Genomic DNA, 22129 nt, shown 5'->3' on the forward strand with positions numbered 1-22129 from the left:
TGAATTTTAGGGATTCTTCATATAGGCTTGGGCAATTATTTGATAGTTAGAATATGAACTTTTGAGCATGTATTGATTACTTTATATAATATTTGACTAGTTTCGAGTCGTTTGACACCAAATTTGGGGGTTTGAGCACAACCTTGGACCAGAAAGCAGGCCTTGAGATAAGGTAAGTCTCTTTTCTAACCTTGTAAGAGGAAATTAACCCCATAGGTGAATTGATAAATCTGTGTACTTATTTGTGGGGCTACGTACGTACGAGGTGACGAGAGTCCGTACGTAGCTACTAATTATACTATCGTCCGGGTAGTCTAGGACCCATATCATGCTATACCTGCAATGTTTGCCCCTACTTGATAACTTAACTACTTAAGCCATATTGGAAGTTGATAAAAGAATTGTAAAAGGTTAAATTTCACGTACTTGAAGTTGTAGATGAGACACTTGACTGTTATTGATAATTTGTGTTTCTTTGAAGTATTTTCTATTTGTGGAGTGGGCCGAATGCCTCGATAGCAGATAGATGCATCTATGGTTCGTGTCATTCGAACCTCGTCAGTACACAGTTTAAATGTTATGTTGGATCGGGCTGTACGACCTCGACATAATTTGCGCATGATAAATTTTTGAAACTATTCATAATTGATATTGCTTAAATGCCTTGAGATACAAACTGTTAAATGATGAAATTAAGCTTGGGACTTAATATTTGTGAAAGAAGTATTTACTATTTCCTATTATTGAGTTTTCAGTAATATTCATGTAATCCATGCTTAGTATAAAATTTTGATATATCATTGTTAGCCCATAGTAAGTGTCAAAGTCGACCCCTCGTCACTACTTCTTCGAGGTTAGACTGGATACTTACTAGGTACATGTTTTTTAGGTACTCACACTACACTTCTGCACTTAAATGTGTAGGATCTGAGGCAGGTACATCTGGTTATCAGTCCGGCGCGCACGCTTGACTCCAGGTGCGAGACTACACAGTGAGCCGCCCTTCCGAGCCGTTCTACAGCAGCCGAAGTCTTTTCTGTTATTATTGTTCTGTCTATTTTATTTTAGATAGTAGAGTAATGGTCTTTTGTATATTCTACTAGTAGCCCATACTCTTGTGACACCTGGTCATGGCACATACACTAGTATACTCGTGGTTTTGGTTTTTATTTCATGATTATGATTTCACTCAGCTGCTTTCGTGTTATGTATTTCAATTCTATTATTTCTCAAATATATTAAGTTTAAGGCAAGTTTAATACTTGGAAGATTCTATTTAAAAAGAAGAAATCACGTGGCTAGTTCACAGTTGGCTTGCCTAGCGACACCGTTAGGCTCCATCACGGCCTATTATAGAATTGGGTCGTTACAGGTCTACCCCAGGGCTCAGTTGTCTTCCCCAAGGAGGACGTTTTGGCTAATCCTGCTGATGCGCTGAGGCTGCTGCAGGAGGCTTTTTCCCGAACATGTGTCCCCAGACCTACTTCTGGTGTGAGTGCTTCTTCTAGGAGTCCCCGGCCGGAGAACAAGCAACAAAAAAGGAGTCGTTCCTCCTGCAGCCGGGGGAAAGAATAAAAAAGGCAAAGAGTGTCGCGCCCAAGCCATCTTCAAATACCGTGGTGACAACTGCCGCATCCGAGCCGAGCATAGACACCATGGTGATTGACGATGATGGGGAAGCTAGTGATGATAGGGCTTCTCTACATAGAAGACGACGACCTTCATCAACTCAATAAAATGCTCAATTTATTTAGCTAGTTACGCCAACAGAGGATGATGCCTCGGCACTTCATGGAGTTTCATGTAGTGGAAGATGCCAACTCCCGCTTCTAAGTCCCAATTTCCAAGTCTGGTACCATAAGGCTGAGTACCAGGTCCTTTCCATCTCGGTTTATGAACAACCAACAACAAGCACTAGTTCGCCGCAGCCGCTTCTCACCCTATAACGCTATTAGATTCATCTCCTACTTCGCCCATTCTGCCTTCGCCATCAGAAACTACTGCATCATCTCCACCGGCCGCAGCTGCCCGAGAGTGGAATGTCCCTCTTCCCCAGTCTCCAATTCATGGGAATTTAGGAAAAAAATTGTTATTTCCCTTTCGAAGATCCCCAGAGGAGGAGTATTACCCTCTCAGTCTCTACCGAGTGACATATGTTATCTCAGCCGGTGTATCTTGCTAACTTTCTGAAGCATTTGGCTCTAGAAAAAGATAGGGATAAGATACAAAATCTCTCGGGAGAGTGTTTGTTGAACAACGCAATGCACAAAGCAACAACAGTATATTCTTCATTTCCTCTATTGTTTTTCTATCTTTGTTATGGTCAGATTTTTAATTTGCATTTATGTTTTGTAGGCCAACTTCCTTGATTTCGAGGGTCTTCAAAGGCTGATTCGTGTTAAGGAGGAACTTACCTCCGGGCAGGATCAACTTTTGGCCGAGCAAGACCAGACTGATGCTCGCCTCTCAGAACTGGAAGCCCGAGCTACTGAGGCTGTTGAGTTGGAGGCTCGACTGCAGAAAAGCGAGCAAGAAGTAGTGACCCTTAGCCAAGAGGTTGTTGTAACGACCTGATAGGCTGTTTTGCTTTCTAGAACCCTGTTCCCCTAAATAAGAGTCCCTCTACTTGCTTTTACTAATTTATGACTTGCGGGGTTAGTTAGTTCGGGATTTGGAAGAGTTCGGGTTTAAATCGGAACACTTGGTTCCTTAAGTTGGCTTAAAAGGCCAAGTTTGACTTCGTTCAACATTCTGAGTGAACGACCTCGAAATCGGGCTTTGACGGTTCCAATAGGTTTGAATGATGATTTCAGGCTTGGGCGTATACTCGGATCGGGTTTTGGATGACCCGGGAGCATTTTGGCACCTAATAGTGAAAGTTCTTGAAGGTTTTAGAAGTTCTTTAAATTTGGTTTGGATCGGGTTTTGGTGATATCGAGGTCCAAACGGAAACAAGATCGGGAATAGTTCTGTAATGTCATTAAGACTTGCACGCAAAATTTGGTGTCATTCCGAGTAGTTTAAGTACGTTTCAGCGCATTAGAAGTAAATTGAAGAACTTGAAGTTCTTAAGTTTGATTCAATTGGTTTTGGGGTGTGATTCTTAGTTTTAATGTTTTTTGGGCGTTCCGAGAGTTTGAGCGAGTCCATTTTATGATTCAAAACTTGTTGGTATGTTCGGTCGGGGCCCCGGAGGCCCCGAGTGTCAATCGGACGAGGCTCGGGCCAAGTTGGAAACTTGGAGCAAGAGCTGAAGCTCCCAGATCTGTCATAATCGCACCTGCGCTTGGCCAGCCATAGGGGCGAGCTCACAGGTGCGAGCCAAGCCTCACAGAAACGGCCAGGGAAGGGAAGTCAGGTTCCGAAGATACGGCGCATATTCCGCAGAAGCGGGATCGCAGAAGCGGGTGCCCGTCCGCAGGTGCGACGCTTGCCGGCCCAGGCCATTTCCGCAGAAGCGGACTCTTGTCCACAGAAGCAAGGGCGCAGATGCAGCCCTCTGACCGCAGGTGCGGAAAAGCTGGCGGCAGTGAGGTTCATTTAATACACATTTCACTCACTCCTTGAGCGATTTTTGGAGCTTCTTGAGAGGGGTTTTCACCTTGCTTTTGGAGGTAAGTAATTTCTACCAAATGTGAGTTACATGCATAGATTATAGGTAGATTAACATGTAAAAAATTAGTGAAAATCAAGGGTTTAGAGGAAAACATAGGTTTTTCAAAAGGATGAGATTTGACCACGAAATTGATTATGAAACTTAGTGAAAATCATATATTATGTTCCTAAGGTTATGGGTAACAATTTTCTCTGAAAATTTCTGGAATCCGAGCACGTGGGCATGGGGGTGAATTTTAGGAATCTTGCACATTGGGTTGGGTAATCACTTTAATAGTAGGGATGTGAACTTTTGACCTTAGATTGATTAGTTTATGTAACGTTTGACTAGTTTCGAGTCGTTTGGCATCAAATTTGGAGGTTCGAGCGCATTCTTGAATTGGAAAGTAGGCTTTGAGACGAGGTAAGTCTCTTTTATAACCTTGTAAGAGGGAATTTACCCCATAGGTGAACTTAATCACTATGTATGGTTATTTGTGGGGGCTACGTACGCACAAAGTGACGAGAGTCTGTACATAGCTACTATTCCTGTTTATGTTCGGGTAGTTTTAGGTTTACACCATGCTTTGTAGACACCGTTATTTGATTATATTTGCTAATTGTATCAAATGGAACTAAGTTGAGAATTTTTAAGGATTTAAAAGCTTCAATTTGAATCGTCTTTATTTTGGGAAAGAATGAAGAAAGGGTTATGATTTATTTGATAAATTTATATTTGACCGCGTCGCATGTATGATTCGCGAGTGAGGTAATAGATGCATCTATGGTTCGCGCTGTTCGACCCTCGGCAGTGCACAATTTACATTTATATTGGATCGTGCCGAACGTCCTCGGTGGAATTTGTTTGTGATAATAGAATTGGGAGTTCTTTTATAATTGGTATAAACTCATTGTTGTGTGATCATATGTGTTAGATGAAGAATTGTTCAGTTATTTCTTGTTCTGAGTTTTATTGTTATATCTATATACCATGCTTAAGTAGAATTTCATATTATTATTTTTTTGGCCCTTAGTAAGTATCGGAGTCGACCCCTTGTCACTACTTCTTCGAGGTTAGACTAGATGATTACTGGGTACATATTTTTATGTACTCACGCTACACTTCTGAACTTAATTGTAGAGGATTTGAGGCAGGTGCATCTGGTCACTAGTCCGGGGCGCAGCACTGATACCCATTTCGAGACATCATGGTGAGCTGCCTCCTGAGCCGTTCTGTAGCAGCTGGAGTCTTCTTTATGTTTTATTTTTCTGTCTATTTCTTTTCAGACTGTAGACTAGTACTCTTTTGTATATTCTACTAGATTGCCCACATACTTGTGACACCAGGTCTTGGCACACACACAAGTAGACTTATGATTTCGGTATTATTTATATGATTATAGCTCGTACTCGTTGCTTCCGTTAAATTTTGTCACATTGGTAAATTTCTAAATCTTTTCAACAAATGTAAAATTTTATCCACTTAATAATTTATTTAAACGGGAAATCATTAGTTTGATCAGTGTTGGCTTTCCTAACAACGGTGTTGGACGCCATCACGACAAATAATAGAATTGGGTCGTGACAACATGGTATCAGAGCACTACGTTCATGCAGGTCTCACAAGTAATAGGCAAGCCTAGTAGAGTCTTTCCGATCAGTGCGGAGACGTTCGTACTTATCTTCGAGAGGCTATAGGGTGTTAGAAAACTACTCTTTATTCATCTCCTATCGTGCAATTGATGGTATACTAAGTTTCCTTTCTTCTATTCTCTCACGGATGGTGAGGATGCATTCATCGGACGTTTAAGACCCGGGAGGAACTTCTCCCCCCCCCCCCCCCCCCCATTTCTAGAGGCCGAGGCAGAGGCCGGGGGAGGGCACCGGCCTGAGGTAGGGGATGAGGGCATCCCAGAGCTGCCCCAGTAGCACCATCAACGGATCTAGTGGAGGATCTCATCATTGAGGATCAAGGCGAGGTGCCTGTCGTAGAGCCAGCCCCGGTAGATTTCATGACAGCATCGGGATTTCAGGAGGTCATGTGCCGTATGCTGCAGTTCAAGAACACTATGACTCGGGCTGGTTTATTTCTAGCAGACCCAGCCACATCTCAGGCAAGAGGGGGAGCACAGACCCCTACTGCTCAGGCTCCTGGGCACGCAGTTGCAGTATATCAGACTCCGTGTACACTACCCATGGGCGGGGCCCAGCCAATTGCCGCAGCTGCACCTGAGCCTAGACCAGCTACGGACGGTGATCCGCAAAAGCTATTGGACGGATGGACTAGGCTACACCCTCCTATCTTCGAGGGACAGACTATACAACATGAGGATATTGGAGTCCCACGGGGTGGATTTCACGACTTTCCAGCTGGAGGGTAGGGCCCATAGATTATGGCAGCCTTATCATCTTGGCAGACCAGCGGGTTTTCCTCCATGACTTGGGACCAGTTTATACAGCTTCTATTGGACAGGTATATTCCACCCTCTCAGAGGGAAGAGTTGCGAGGTCAGTTCGAGCAGATCGAGCAGGGTCAGATGTCAGTGACCGACTATGAGGCAAGATTCTCTAAGTTGTCTCCCCATGCACTCATGATACTTTCTACATGTCGCGCCCTCTTTTTCTCGCGAAATCGGGTTTATGACATTTGGTTGGGACAACTCTTCCCTTTTGGGAAAGGGGCTTTGCAATTTTAAAGAGTCGCCACCTAACGATTTTAAGGTGCTTTAGGGCACCTATGGGGGTTCAACTACAACTACATTTGATAACCAGAGATAGGGTAAGGTCTTGAAATTATCCCAAGGGGAAGGTGTTAGGCACCCCTCAGGATCCACTAGTGTGGTTCTCGGCCAGATAGTTTTTTGTGAATTTGTGCAATTAGCAAGTAAACAAATAAGGCTCAAATAATAGGGGATTTTGAATTTAAATACACAAGTGTTTGTTTAAAACAATAAAAAGCAAGGCTTTGAAAAGAGTTATGATCTAAGCATGCTGATGAATGTAAAGGGGTCCTAGGTTTGTTTGTAATATGGATCACATCAATGCAATACCCGGTAATCACTCCTCAAAAGAGGGGCTACACGTGGTATTAGCGCACCGGTCATCATGTCCATATCTACCCTTCCCACCCCGTGAAGGTATTAAAGCGAGGATTAGTCTCGACCTCTAATGCATGCTGCTACCCGTCCCATTCCTATCAGTCCCGGAGGAATTTAGGACTACTATTCCTATAAGAGGGAAGTTCTAAGCTGACTCTTAGGTTTAAAGGTAAAATGCTAGGGCGACATACAAAAACAAGTAGAACTGCATTTAGAGGGGAAACATATAAACAATTGAAAGGCTCATGTATACCTCTGCAAATAATGCATATAAACAGCATGACTTAAACACAATTAAGGTCTAAATTTTAAATCTTAAAGCAGGGTGTTTGAGTAAGAACCAGATTCATTATCTAGTTCAGAAAAGAAGTCGGAATTTGGCCTGTCTGCTGGTTGTAGCAGTTGATAATTAAACAGAGGCAGTTTCAGTTTTATTTAAGTAAGTACCTAAGGCTTGCCTAGGCGTGAACCGGGTTCAGTAGTTATTCAGGATTGCTGACAGTTGGAGACTATTGTTATTACCTAAACATGCTATTCTAGGTGTTCAACACATAGAAATTATGGCCAATTAGTTGTAAAGACTAAATGAAATTGTTTTATTCCTTTCCATGCATTCGTAGTTAGCCTAAGTGTGCTTAAGCGGATATACAAATAGAATCCTAAAGACATTATATCTAACATGCAGAGATGCGGAAGAACGTATATGCAGAACCCTAAATAGGATTTCTATATGCGCAAGTATTACAGCGTTTAGAACAGTAATTACTAGGATATGTAGAGATGATATACTTGTTAGTGTTATTTAGCCTAAAACAGGATCTCTAAGTGTGCATGGCATTAGGAACATGATTGCAGAAACACTGGTAATTAACACATTTAACGCATGATTTGCTAAGTGATATGATAGTGAAATGGACATGCTGAAAAATGATAAGTGTAAATCCTAAGGAACAGGATCTCTAATGCATGAAATGAGTCCTGAACCTAGTGACATGCTTTCTACCCTTTTAATAGCTAAAACATGCATATTTCCCAACCCTTTTCACTAGCCAACCCCATACTTGTTTACAAGTTATTACAAACCATAGGATTGAATTACATGAACAGAAATGAAAGAAAAAAAACAAGAAGCTACAACCATAGGAAGCCTGATCTTGACTTCCTCTCTGAGTTATGCAATTAATCACTTCAATGACAATGTTATTCCAAAGCCTTTCTCATATCTGGGTGTGTCAGAGTTCCCTAAGGACCTCAAAGGGTCCCGGGCAGTGCTCACAGCCAAATTTGCATAACCAACAGAATAAATGCAGTGTGGAAGGGCCAGCTCTTATGTGTCCATGTTCAGAGGGAGCTCAAGGGTCCCAAGTCAAGGCTCACACAAGAGGGGCATAACCTAGATTCTAAGAATATAGTGGAAGTGCAGAACACATGTTGAAAGAGATTTATTTAAAAAGCTGGACTGATAGTCCATTTTGAAAGCAATTAGTGACAAAGGTGATTGAAATCAGTTGTAGTAGTAAAACTCAAAACTACACAGAATCAGTAGTCATTCAAAGGGGGTCAAGGGAATTTGGGGATACACTTGTCGGTAAGCGCATGACCCCAGCAAGGGTCTGGTTTGGACATGCACAGCAATAGCTGATATTGGCATAATCACAATCCAGCCAGAAGAACACAACACATTGGCGGGGATAGGGGTTTGGGATTCATATGATAGAAAGCACACAATAAGTAACAAACATAAGGGAATGCATTAATCTAGAGGGGAAAGGGGATATTATAGCATGCTGATAATGTGTTTTAACAGAACCACAAGCAGAAGTAAACAAGAATGAGGGAAACTGAAACAATTAAGGAAGCATATTGTTGTTGAGGCTTGAAAAAATTAACTAGGACATACCAGTAGAGAAAGCAAGGTGCAGAAAGGTAAAATAAGCAGGATTCCACAGTCTAGCTTTGGCTTTCAGCCGGCTAGACAAAGCAGTAGCACAATAATAGAGAAGGAAAGAGTTTTGAGTGTGTAAGTGTATGTTCTGAACTCAATCGTTCGTGTCTTTAAAGAAAAGAGGGCAGGGTATTTATAGTTTTGAAAACGAGTGAAGAATAAGGTAACAAGTAAAGTTTCAACTCAGACATGGAAATAACCACAATCAGAATCAATGAACACAAGTACTTCGCTTTAATCAAGGGATTAATGCTCAAGCGGATACTAACAGGGCTAATTTAGGAAAGAAATCAGTTTGAGACAAATTGATTCTTGGCCAAAAAGGGGCAGTAAAAATATGAAGTAAATATTTGAGTCTAAGTACAAAATACACTTAATTTTGGGAAAGGATTCAAGGTAAAATATCACAGCAATTAAAGGAAGGGGATCAATCAATTTAAACAAACGAGTAAAATTAGGGTTTATAAGGGAACCCTTTGCAGTCAGTCGTAATATTGAGGAAATCAAGATCAATCAAGAAAGAAGCATGACTCTGCACTTCAACATACAAATAGCAAAGGATGGACAGACATATTAGACATACAGGGTCAAACATATTGACAAAGAGGAGCAAATTAGACATACAGCAGTAGCAGGAGTAAGCTAGGATTCTGTAGTAAAAAAACCTACTCGAAGCACAGTAGGCAACAAGGTCAAGTGGTCACATAGAATCAAAAGTGAAGAAAACATAGTAACAGGTAAAGGAGATCAACATACAAAAACAAGTAAAGTTTCCAAACTCATAGCAACAAGTAAGGAAAAACCTTTTTAAGAAATTAGGGTTTAAGCAATAGTCGAGTTAAAAAAAATGGTAAGAACTCAGAACCCGGTAAGTCAAACAAGACAAAAAAGGTTCAAACACAAAGAACTAAATTGAACCAAACATGCGTATAAAATAAACCAAGAGAATTTTAGAAACCCAGGTAGAGCCAAAACACTTAGGGCTTTTAGCACGATGAAACAGGTAGCAGCAAACATGGACAGACATAGTAAAATCATAAAAACACACTGAAAATCGGAGAAAAGTTTAGGAAACCCTAATTTGAAAGTGAAGGGTTACTTTGAAAGAAAATCGGAGAACCTTTAAGAAAACACTAAGAAGTTCATAACAAGCACAGATCTAAGACAGATCTGAAAGAAAAAATCGAACAGCTCTTACAGCTAGGGTTTCAAAGAACCCAGAGAAAGTGAGAAAGACTTTGAAAAGTTACCGATCTAGCCGGAAACTCAAGGATCTGACTTGAACAGCCATGGATGGCCAGAAAAAGACCAAAGATCGAAGTTGAACCAAGACTGGACTGGATCTCATCGAGATCTGTCCATGGAATCACGAAAATAGGTAACCAGTAGATATAGGAGGTGAGTACACGTATCAAAACGCCATGGGAGTCCATGGATTATGTAGGGACTGAAAGGAATTGGGATGGAATTGGGTGGCGGCGGCTAGGGTTTATGTGAGGCTGCAGAGAGAATTGAGAGGAGATAGATTCAAGGGCGGCGGGTGGTGAGAAATGAAGTAGGTTAAGGGGTCATTTGGGTTTAATTATGGAAGGGTGAATGGTGGCCGTTGATCTGAGTGATCAACGGTCTAGATTAAAAGGGTAGGTGGGGGATCCGGGTTTGGGTTGGTTTTAAAAGGGTTAGGGTTGGGTAAAAATTAAAATGGGCTAGGGAATTGGGGCTTGATTTGGGGTTAAATTGGAAGCCAAATGTGGCTACGAGTTAAATAGCCATTTTTCCCTTTTTTATTTTATAAAAAAAATAGCAAATAGTTTCTGAAAATTAATTTTAAAAGGCCAAAATGACTTATACCACATAAATATCAATTTAAAAATATAAGACTCGATTTTATGAACATAAAACGCAATTAGACCTTAAAATGGCTAATATTGCAATTATATGCAATTAGATTTAAAATTACTAAATAAAATTTTAAAAAATATGTAAAAATTACCTTAGCCCTATTTTGGCATAAATATGAAAATACAATAGATGAATTACCAAAGATAATAATTTTGGAGATAATTATTAGGATTTTATGGATGAAAAAGGGAAATAAATCAGTTTAAAAAACCTTAAAAATTATGGGAAAAATAATAAAATGCTTGGACATGCTTATATATGAATATATATGCTATATTGAAAGTATTTTTCATATTGAAAATATATTGAGAAAAATTAGGTGTCAACACTACATACGCAGAGAGAGTGCAAAGATTTGTTGCAGGGTTGCACCCCAAAATTTGAGCTAGCATGGCCCGAGAGGTTAAGATGGGTACTGATTATCAGCTAGTGGTGGAGATTGCTCGGAGGATTGAGGGCTATCGCTAGAGGGGTAGAGAGCAGATACAGCAGGACAAGAGGACCCGATTCTCTGGAGAGTTTAGAGGTGTCCCAGCTAGGGACAGAGGTCAGTATGGGAGGGGTCAGCCTAGCAGGCCCACGTATCCAGCACCACCACCTTCTCGGGTGATCCAGCGCGACCCTATTTCAGTGCTATGTCAGAGAGTTCTTATCGCCCACCAGCTCATCAGGGTCCATCCAGTGCCTATTACAGTGCCATGCTAGAGAGTTCATACCGCCCACCAGCAATTCAGAGTTCTTCTAGTGGGTATTCAGGCCATCAACGTCAGACTTTGGGGCAGCAGTCTATGGTACCGAGAGGTTATTACGAGTGTGGAGATCCGGGTCACATGAAGATAACCTGTTCCAGGCTTTGGGGCAAGGCAGTACTGTAGGGTTATCAGCCCACGATTGCAACACCAGCCGTCTGACCGCCCAGAGGTAGGGGACATGCGAGTAGGGGCCGTCCTAGAGGTGTAGGCCAGGCAGGGGGAGGTCAGCCAGATATTGTTCATCCAAGTAGAGGGCCAGCCAGTCGGCGCTCCAGCTAGATTCTATGCTTTTCTGGCCAGACCAGATGCAGTGGCCTCATATACCGTGATCACAGGTACTATTTCTGTCTACGGTAGGGATGCTTCGATATTATTTGATCCAGGGTCTACCTATTCATATGTATCATCTCCGTTTGTTCACTTCCTGGATATTCCTCGTGAGCCCTTCGGTACTCTTGTTTATGTGTCTACTCCTGTGGGCAATTCTGTGGTTGTGGATCAAATCTATCGGTCTTGTATGGTGATATTCTGTGGTTAGGAGACTAGAGCAGACCTTCTGTTACTTGATATCACCGATCTTGAGGTCATCCTGGGCATGGACTGGTTACCCCCATATCATGCCATCCTTGATTCTCATGGCAAGACTTGTACTTTAACGATGCTAGAGTTGCCGATATTAGAGTGGAAGGGTTCCTCTGTTAGTATAGCTAGTCGGGTTATCTATTTTCTGAAGGCTCGACATATGGTCGAGAAGGGTTGTTTGTCTTATCTAGCCTATGTTCGAGATACCACCGCAGAGTCCCTGGTGATTGATTCAGTGCTAGTAGTCCGGGAGTTCGCCGATGTGTTTCCTTCTCACCTTCCAAGCATGCCACCAGATCGCGATATTGATTTCTATATTGTTTGGCTCCAGGTACCCCAACCTATATCAATCCCACCGTACCGTATGGCTCTGAAAGAGTATAAGGAGATGAAGGAACAGCTGGAGGAGTTGTTAGCAAAGGGGTTTTTCAAACCAAGTGTATCACCTTGGGGTGCACCAGTGTTATTGGTGAAGAAGAAAGATGGAACTGTGCGGATGTGCATTTATTACCGGCGGTTGAACAAAGTTACCATCAAGAACAAGTACCCGGTGCCGCATATCGATGATTTATTTGACCAGTTGCAGGGTGCTAAGGTGTTCTCTAAGATCGACTTAACGTCAGCGTACCATCAGCTGAAGATTCGGGACTTGGATGTTTTGAAGATCGCTTTCCGTACTAGGTATGGCCATTATAAGTTTCTGGTGATGTACTCGACTTGACTAATGACCCAGCGGCGTTTATGGATTTAATGAACCGGGTGTTCAGGCCTTATATTGATTACTTTGTTATTGTCATCATTGATGACATTTTGATTTACTCACATAGTGTGGGGGAGCACGAGCAGCTTTTCAGAGTGGTGCTCCAGACATTGCGAGAACAGAAGTTGTGTGCTAAGTTCTCCATGTGTGAGTTTTGGCTAGAGTCTGTGGCATTCTTGGGGCATGTTGTATCAGGCAAGTGTATTAAGGTGGATCCCAAGAAGATTGAGGCAGTTCAGAGGTGGCCTCGTCCCACTTCGCTAATAGAGATTAGGAGTTTCTTGGGGTTAGCAAGTTATTATCGTCGGTTTGTGCAGGGCTTTTCATCTATTATAGCACCTTTGACTAGATTGACCCACAAGGGTGCTCCGTTTCGTTTGTCTGATGATTGTGAGGCGGGCTTTCAGAAGCTCAAGACAGCTTTGACCACAGCACTAGTTCTAGTGTTGCCTTCCGATTCAGGGATGTATACAGTTTATTGCGATTCTTCACGCGTTGGCTTGGGTTGTGTATTGATGCAAGAGGGGCGAGTTATTGTATATGATTCACGTTAGCTGAAGATTCATGAGAAGAATTATCCTTTGCACGATTTAGAGTTGAGCCGCGATTGTTCATGCTCTTAAGATCTGGAGGAATTATCTATATGCAGTGCCTTGTGAGGTTTACACTAATCACCTCAGTTTGCAGCACTTGTTCAAGCAAAGGGATCTCAATCTGAGGCACCGCAGATGGCTTGTGTTACTAAAGGACTATGGCATCACTATTCTTTACCATCCGGGCAAGGCAAATGTACTCGTGGATGACTTGAGCAAAAGGCAGAGAGTATGGGTAGCTTGGCATTCATTTCAGTAGAGGAGAGGCCACTAGCCTTGGACATGCAGTCCTTGGCTAACAGACTTGTAAGGTTGGATATTTCAGAGCCTAGTCGGGTTCTCACATGTGTTGTTGCCCAGTCTTCTCTATTGGAGCAGATCAAGGCTCGACAGTTTGATGATCCCCACTTGGCAGTCCTCAGTATGACGGTACTACAGGGTGGTGCCAAGGAGGTTTCTATGGGCGAGGATGGTGTTCTGCGACTCCAGGGTCGTCTATGTGTTCCTAGTGTCGATGGCTTGAGGGAGAGGATTCTAGAGGAGGCACACTGTTCTCGGTATTCCATTCATCCAGGTGCTACAAAGATGTATCGTGACATGAGACAACATTATTGATGGCGGCGGATGAAGAAAGACATAATTGAGTATCTTCGTGATGGTCTTTCAAATATGATAGAACAACTGATAGAAGGAAGAACTGATCTTAGACAAGAAATCGACCAATTTGGCAGCTCTATTCGCGACATGGATGCAGAATTGAGTGCAAAGGTTGATGCGTGTAACGTCCAACAATTTAGTGATGAGTTGTGTGAAGTTGAAAAAGATCTTCTAGGCCAAATTGAGGTGCTAAGACGAGAATACCAATTATCAGACCATGTTCTTGTGGATGATGCTAAGGTTGAGGCGTCTAATGCCCTACAACCAATTTTTATGGATACTGGCCAGCTTGTGAAGCAGAAAGAGGAATTCCAACTATTCGACCAAAATATTATTAATGATGCTAAGGTTGACGAAGAGTGCAAAATTGAGGATGTCAAAAATAATGCAATTTTGGAGTTAGAGCGTATTGGACCTCATTCTAAACACTTTTCAACATTGTGTTTGGTTGGTGACATGGGAATTGATCCAGTCGAGCATATGGAGGAGTCAATGGATGACGAACAAAGTGTTTATATTCTGAAATTTGCCATACAAAGGAGGCAAAACGACATTCCTCACTTAAAGGCCAAGAAGTGCAAGATGCGATACCTACTACTTGGGTTCTTTATTTTTAAACCATTGCCTCATGAACGTGATAGAAAAATTGATGCAAAATTGGGGGCGCAATTCGTATCCTCAAAGTGGAAGGAAAAGTGGTGAAAGTGATGGAATCGTGCCACGACTATAAATAAGGCGCTTGTTGGGAGGCAACCCAGCCTGTATTTTAATTTTTTAATTTTTCCTATATAATGTCAAGCCTCGTGTTGTTTTTGTTTTGCAGAGTAGGGGAAGTTTGAGTACCCGAAGTTGAAGCTGAGGAGCATGTTTGAGCTTAAGCGTGGGGTCGTACCGACCGTTAATATTGAGGATCATGTCCGAGCTAGACCCGAGAGGGCCTCAGTGAGTATTTCTCACCCTTGTTTTAATATCTTTCTCTGTGATCATGCATCGAGAACTATGCATAATATAAGTATGGGGTGGGGAAACTACTTTCTAAAGTGTGATTGTATAAAACTATTTTTTTTATTTAGTTGTTCTTTTAGAACTCATAGTAGACATAGTCTAGGTAAAAAAAAAATTAAAAAAAAAATTTAGAAAAAGTTCAGACTTTTCCCGACGATGGAGCTTTTGGACAATTTTCTTGATGGATTAAAGTCCGATTAAAAACACCAAAAAGATTTTTTTTTAGGATAGTTAGGTAGTATCCCTTGGTTTTTCTTTGGGCGCCAGTTCCTTTCCAAAGGTGTAGCTCAAAACCGGGTACTTTATTTTTTTAGGAGTAGTTTAGGAAGAAACTGAGTTGCTCTGAGATACTCATTGACATGGTTAATGCTGGCACATTAGGCTATGCCATACATTCTGTTTTCCCGTGTATTTGGTTTGAATTGTGAAGCCTAAGTAAAGTAAATAGCATATTTTGTGAAGCCTTTTCTAAGTTGTTTGACTTGTATGCCACATAGTGCAATATTGCTTAAATTTCTCAATTATGTGTGCTTGCTCGACTTGAGAGTTGAACAGAACCGTCTTGATTGAGTCATGTGCAACGTGTGTGTGAGGATTTGTGATCTTCTATGCTATTCTGTGTAGTCTAGAACTTGCCCCGTGTGTTAATTGAAGCGAAATTGTAAGTTGTGCTAATCTAGGAGATGGCGTAGGCATTTTCTTGCTTGATCATAGATGTGCTTGTCACATAAGAAAATAAAATTTTCCGTAGCTAGCCCCTTTGAGCCTATAGACCTTTTCTTTGGCAACCACATTGCAAGCCATACCCCTATTTTGTTCTTAATTTGATATTGATTGAACCTTTACCTCCTAAGGCACTTAGTCGCTAAAAGAAGTAAGGTTAGAGATTGGGGAATAGCTTTTGAGTGGAACCATGGAAGGGCCCGTTGGTGCACTAAAGTTGAAATCAAAAGTCACTAGCCGATGAACTTTAATGTATGAAGTGTGTGAAGAAAAGAAAAAAAAGAGAGAAGGAAAAGAAAAATTGCAAGAAAAGAGAAAAAAATATGATAGTTCAAATAATGTAGAAAAACACACACCTCCAATTCTCATTGATTTGTGCTAGTGGAAATATAGAAGTGCTTAATTGAAAAGAGGGCTATGTTGCATATGGTTTGGGGCAAGTGAATTGGTTAAGAAGAATATGTGTTTGAGTTGTGAGTGTAGTGTATTAAAGTGCTTAGAAGGGTTAGTCACTATTCCTAAATATATCCTAACCCGTCCCTTAGCCTACATTACAGCCTTAAAAGTCCTAATTGATCCTAGATTTGGCTAGCTTAAATTAGTGGAGATCTACACTACGGGCAAGCTTATGGTACAATCACATGATGCATATGAATTCTTTGTGAGAGTGAGTGCATTTGGTTTAATTGTGTGATGTCCTTAAATTATGTTCAAAAGCATATTTGAATGTGTGGACTAGTCTATATTCACTCTTTGGTTGTTGGTGAGGGCACATGATCTCATGAATAATTGGTAATGTTGTAAACTTTCTTGTTGGGTAAGTGCGTGAGTTGAGAGGGCTTAGTGGTTACAAGTCGGCTTTTGAGGTTCGGTGGTGACAAATAGATTGTTGGAATTGATTGAATTGAAGGGTTATACTTGGGCATGCCTAAACGGGAAGAATGTGATTTTTTGTGTGTTCATGCTTGTGTGGGTATTGATCATAGTCAAGGGTATAGTGTGTGGTTAAAAGTTGAAGTGCTCCTCTATAATTGATACTTGTACGTAGTTGGGGGTTTATTAGATAGTCCCATTGCTCGAGGATAAGCAAGAGTCTAAGTGTGGGGTGTTGATGTTTAGCTTAAAGTATATATATTCGCATGTATATCCCCTCATATCTTACTTTTGTTTCGTGGATTTAGGATGTGAAATGTATTGATTTATGTTAATTTTATGTGTTTTTAGGTGTAGGAATGATCCGGGAGCAATCGGGGGCGATATGTGCGAAATTAGAGCCAAAACGGACAAAAACAGGAAAGTTGGACATTTCAGCGCCACAGGTGGCGCCCAGCCCTACCTGTGGCGCCAAAAACAGTATACTCTAAATTGGCAGCACCCCTGGAGGGCGCCTAGCACTAGCCAAGGTGCCAGTGACGGGAATTTTGTCCAACTTTGCCCGGGACAAGGTTATTTCGGCCCTAGACCTACCCAACACGTATAAAAGCAAGACTAAACATATTTTTATTGAGGGGAGGACGCCACATTAGAGAGATCTAACATACTTTGGAGGAGAATTCACGTGGGGGAATACACACCACGCTTGGAGGAGGCTTCTAACTAGTTTTTCTTCTCTTTTCTTCCTTTAATTTCATAGTTTATTAGTTCTAGAGTTTTGGGTGCTACATGAACGTTGTAGTTTGAAGCTTGAATTGTTCTTATTATTTTATTATATTGGTTAATTTATTCAATCTTGCGCTTAATTATTTGATTGCTTGATCACCAATCGAATACTATCTACGAATCTAGGATTGAACTCGGGAGAGGGAATTCTAGATTACATATAAGATTGAGTAGAGCAAGATCTTAACTCTTAGGGGGAGCGTATTTGCGGTTAGGATAGGAATATACCTAATCGCCTTGCTTGTTATTGTACGGGAATTATAAATGCGTTCTTGTTAATCCTAATTCCATAGGAATATAGGTGTTAGGTTATCTTGAATAGGCGAGTTGTACTTCGGGAGAAGGCTACGAGCAATATTAACCTTGTCAACCAATAAACCAGATAAATTAATTTGACAATTTAAGTGAAAAACTCAACGGGATTGTTAGCTAACCCATAGCTCTAGAATATTTACTCACATTGAATTCGTATTTAAGATTATCGTTGTTTTCTTTAATCTCTTAATTTGTTACTCTAGATTAATTTTAGTTAAATATTCATACGTTTGGGTTCGCTTGAATAGACTAATTATTTGGTTTAATTTAGTTGATAGTTAATCACAAGTCTCTGTCGGTACGATATATGGACTTACAATCCTATATTACTTGTCGACCACGTATACTTGCTTGTGCGTTTGGGAGCAACACGTAGCTAGGTGCCTAAATTGCCAGCAGGTCAAGTATGAGCACCAGAGGCCAGGTGGCTTACTCCAGCAGATGACTATACCAGAGTGGAAAAGGGAACACATTACTATGGACTTCGTAGTTAGGTCGTCGCGAACCCTGCGGAAGTCCGATGCAGTTTGGGTCATTGTTGATAGGTTGACCAAGTCAGCACACTTCATTCCAATTGCAACTACTTATACTTCAGAGAGGTTGGCCCAGAATTATATTCGGAAGATAGTTCGGTTGCACGGTGTACCTGTTTCCATCATGTCAAATAGAGGCCCTCAGTTCACCTCACATTTTTGGAGAGCCGTATAGAGTGAGTTGGGGACCCGTGTGTGATAAGTAGGGATTTTGACCGCTTATTTGCTCTCTTTTACTTGCATTTTAGCTCAAAAATGCTCAAAGGGATTCCCGGATACTAACAAATGTGCTTACTTGCAGGAATATTGGGAAACGAGCCAAAGAAGTCAAAATCAACTCATAAAGGAGTCTAAAGTGAAGAAGAACCAAATAGGGCAAATGAGATTGCAGTGCGGCCGCAGAAGGAGATTCAGAGAGTATGTTTTGGCCAGCTCAGGTATTGGGGACCGCACTGAAATTGTGCGGCCGCAGGAGGTCAAGTGCGGCCGCATCCATTTTTATGCGGACTGCAGAGTTGAGATTCAGAGAGCTGGAAAGTTTTGGAGTGCAGACCGCATCACTTTTGTGCGGCCGCATAATCTTGAGTGCGGCCGCACCCACTTTTACGCGGACTGTAGAAGCCTGAAGATTTCAAGCCCAATTTCCCAAGACTGCGGACCGCACTAGAATTGTGCGGCTGCAAAAGCCCATTTTGCGATCCGCATCAGAATTATGCGGCCGCACAACCTCCGTAGGGGCATTTTTGTCAGATATTTTCAGTTTAGTATAAATATAACTTTTTGACATTTTAAGGTTATGTTTTAGTTTGCAGAGGTGCACCTGAGCATTTTTATTTACTTCTTTGAGTAAATTTCTATTAGATTGACTTCTTAACATTAGTTTTTCTTTGTTTAATCTATGATTATGCATTCTACCTTAATTTCTTCTTGTATTTCTTCAATTTTCATGAGTAGATAAATCTTCAGCTAGGGTTGTGGCTCAACCCTAGTGTGGATACTTAATGGGCACTTAATTTTAGGGCTTGTTTGTGATTGGGTTAGTGATATTTAGCCTTGTTTATGCTTAAATTCTAGAATTAATGGTTGCAAATATTGATTCATGCCTTTTTGACCTAGTCTTATCTTGAGAAAGAGAGACTAGGTTTAGGAAAACTTGGTTAGCAAGGAATTGGGGGTGAATTCAATAAATTGATAGCCCCAATTAAAGGGTCAAATCTAGAGATAGTAAGACCCGACTTGAGCGTATATCACTTGATTTGTGCAAATATCTATTTGGGCTTGAAAAAGCCAAATCGGGCAAAATCACTCAAACTACCGAGAGGTATAAAGTGAGCAATTGCGTGTGTTTGCTATACCACGAAACCGATAAATCAAACTTGCCCTATAGTTTACAACCCGTTAGGTAGCCACCTAGGTGAAAGTCACGACCCTAGATTCCTTTATCATTTGAAAAACATTTAAAACCAAAAACACTATCTTCTAGTTATTATTTACAATCCTTAGCTAAAAGTAGAAATAGAAAACAACCAATGAATATGTGGAAGTCCAATCTAAAGCACATCATACATTTATGCTAGCTATATACCTAATCCAAATTCTAACTCCCTGTGGATTCGATCCCGACTCGTGTTGGGTTTAATATTGCTTTGACCGCCTCACTACCTAATTGTGGTGTGAGTTTGGGCCAGATCAATTTTTGGCGGCGTTGCCGGAGAATTTAACGGATTTAGCTATATATCTAGGTTTTTGTATGTTTTGTCTTTCTTAGCTTCCGAGTTGCTAATTTGTGTTTGAATTGATTTTAGGTACGAAAATGGCTCTCAACAATGATCCCATTGGTAATGTGCCATTGGGGGAGGACGTGGACGATGATGCAATGGATGAGGTTCCTAATGAACGTCAAGCTAATAGACGAGGTTGTCCGCCTCACGATAATGTGCCCGTCCCTCTCCCACCTCCACCAAGAGCGGCAGCCCACCGACAATTGCCAAACGAGTTATGCAAGTGCTATAGTCCCGCCCTGCATTAGGGCGGGCAACTTCCAAATCACCAACGTGATGTTTACACTACTTGAACAACGGGATTTCTTCACTGGGTTTCCGAATCAAAATGCCTTCAATCATCTCAAGGGGTTCGTCGATACTTGTTGAGGGAGCAAGCAAAAAAATGTTTCTGAGGACGCGCTGAGGTTGAGGCTATTTCCCTTTTCTCTACGCGGAAAAGCATTGGACTGGTTAGAGAGGTTTCTCAACCATTCCATCACCACTTGGGATGAGTTGGCAGAAAAGTTCATTTCCAAATTCTTCTCTCCAAGACATATGGCAACGCTTCGGGATGAGATTGTTGCTTTCAAGCAAGAACCCAATGAGTCGTTGCACGAGATTTGGGAAAGATATCGTATCATGGTTAAAGAGTGTCCGAACAATGATATGATCGAGGTCATGATCCAACAGACCTTCTACAGGGGGATCAACACAACTAATCAATGTGTGGTTAACCAACATGCCGGGGGTAAGTTCATGAACACGCCATATGCCGAAGCTTGTGACGTTCTTGATGAGATGGCGGATACCTCTTCGGCGTGGCAAAGTAGGGCCAATGTGCCACAAGGTGACCCTAATGTTATTCACCTACACGAGAAGCTACATGACCACAGGCAAGCTATAGCCGAGTTGACAACTACCATGAACAATTTGGCCAAGGCTCAGCTTCAACAAGTTCAAGGACTAAAACAAGTGCATGCAATTGAAGGTGTGAATATGAGGGTAAACAAAAGACGGCAACAAGGTCAACAAATGTAAAGCCGTCCGGAACAATTTTTGCAAGATGATAGTGGTTATGATCAAGACGATTCATTCAATGAGAAAGATGAAGAAATTCAATATGTCAACAATTATCAAGGTCAAAGAAACAATGCTCAAGGGAAAAATCAACAACAATGGAGGTCACAAGGGAACCAAGGTAATAGGAACAACCAAAACCACCAAGGCAATTGGAGTGGTGGTAATTCTAATCAAAGCAATTGGAACAATCAAGGAAATCAAGGAAATTAGGGTAATCAAGGCAATTGGGGTAACAACAATCAAAGCAATTGGGGAGGAAATAATCAAGGAGGGTGGAACAACAACAACAATTTGGGGTCGGGATTTCAAAGGCCCCCGATGTTCCAACAACCAAGCAATCCACCTCCCTATCCTTCTCAAGGCCCGAGCTCTTCTTCCAATGAGATGGGTAGAATTGAAAACATGTTTAAACAGATGATGGAGAAGAACGCCGACTTCGATGCTCCAATAGCCTCACACAACACTTCTAGTCGGAATTTGGAGGTTCAACTTGGCCAAATCTCACAAGCATTGTACACACGTCCTAAGGGGGCACTACCTAGTGATACGATGGTGAACCCGAAGGGTGGGAATAATACGGGACATGCTATCGCTGTAATTACTAGAAGTGGAAAAGGTAGAGATGCAACCACCTCAAATTAAAGAAGGATTATGGATGAAGATGTTGTGGTTCAAGAGGATGAAATCCCAAGCAATGTGGTTCGAGCTAATAAAGAAGTGAGAATTGATATAGATGAAAGTGTGGAGGAGATAATCAAGTGGTTAGATGCTGGGGTTGTGTACCCCATTTCTGATAGCTCTTGGACCTCTCCGGTGAAATGTGTCCCAAAGAAAGGGTGCATGACTACGGTGAAAAATGACAAGAATGAATTGATCCCAACAAGAACTGTCACCGGGTGGAGAGTGTGCATGGATTATATGAAGCTCAACAAAGTTACTCAAAAAGATCATTTCCTGCTTCCATTTCTTGACCAAATGCTTGATAGGTTGGCCGGGCGTGCTTTTTACTGCTTTCTGGATGGACACTCCGGTTATAACCAGATCCTTATTGCTCCTGAGGACCAAGAGAATACCACTTTCACTTGTCCCTGTGGTACTTTCGCATTCGCGCGGATGCCTTTTGGGTTGTGTAATGCATCGAGGACTTTTCAATGGTGTATGATGGCTA

This window comes from Nicotiana attenuata, unplaced genomic scaffold, assembly GCF_001879085.1.
Source record: "Nicotiana attenuata strain UT unplaced genomic scaffold, NIATTr2, whole genome shotgun sequence".
In the NCBI taxonomy this organism is placed as follows: domain Eukaryota; kingdom Viridiplantae; phylum Streptophyta; class Magnoliopsida; order Solanales; family Solanaceae; genus Nicotiana; species Nicotiana attenuata.